The sequence below is a fragment of the Martes martes genome, assembly GCF_963455335.1.
Source record: "Martes martes genome assembly, chromosome: 8".
NCBI lineage: Eukaryota > Metazoa > Chordata > Mammalia > Carnivora > Mustelidae > Martes > Martes martes.
In genome coordinates, this window is record NC_137895.1 from 91,430,812 (window position 1) to 91,431,805 (window position 994).

The following is a 994-nucleotide window of genomic DNA, read 5'->3' on the forward strand; positions in this document are numbered from 1 at the left end:
CGATCCTGGAAGTCCAGGATCATGACCTGAACCGAAGGCAGTCGCTCAACCAACTGAGCCACCCAGGCGCCCCGGATATTAACCTCTTATCGGATATATCACTGCAAGTATCTTCTCCCATTAAGTGTGTTATCTTTTTGTTTTGTTAATGGTTTCCTTTGCTGTGCAAAAGCTTTATATTTTGGTGTTGTCCTGATAATTTAAGTTTGCTTTTTCTTCCTTTGCCAAAGGAGATATATCTAAGAAAAAAATGTTTCTACGGCTGATGTCAAAGCAAATCATCTCTCAGCTGGTATCCCATCCTCCAGTCTTTTTTTTTTTTTTTTTTTTGACAGAGAGAGATCACAAGTAGGCAGAGAGAGAGAGAGGGAAGCAGGCTCCCCGCTGAGCAGAGAGCCCGATGTGGGACTCGATCCCAGGACCCTGAGATCATGACCTGAGCCGAAGGCAGTGGCTTAACCCACTGAGCCACCCAGGCGCCCCCATCCTCCAGTCTTTTTTCCTGTAAATCCAGTCATCAGAGAGATGCTTCCAACAAGCCATCAGACCATATGACTCCTTCCCATTTCCTATAGAATAAGATCCAAACACCTTAGGTTGGCATATAAGATCCTCAATGATACAGACATTTCTCAATGAAATGGGCCCTTTTTCAGTGATATGGACCTTTTATTCATCCATCTAATAAATCTGATGGATTGAGTGATCTCTGAGACCGACACTGGAAATGGCCCTGAGTATATAAGGCAATGAAGAGGAAAATATGCTTTCTGACAATGTAACATTAATTCACTAGAGGAAACAGCGGGTTTTAAATTATTGACAGAAAGCTTTCAATTATAAATTGTGATAAAACTCTTTGTTGTTTATTGACCACACATGTTTTTGATGCAGGCTGGCTGGGTCCAAGGACCAAAGGGAGGAGGAGGTCACGCAAGACCAGCCAAGAAGGTGCTTGTCTTCATGCAGGATGCAAATCAAATACAAGCCGAGA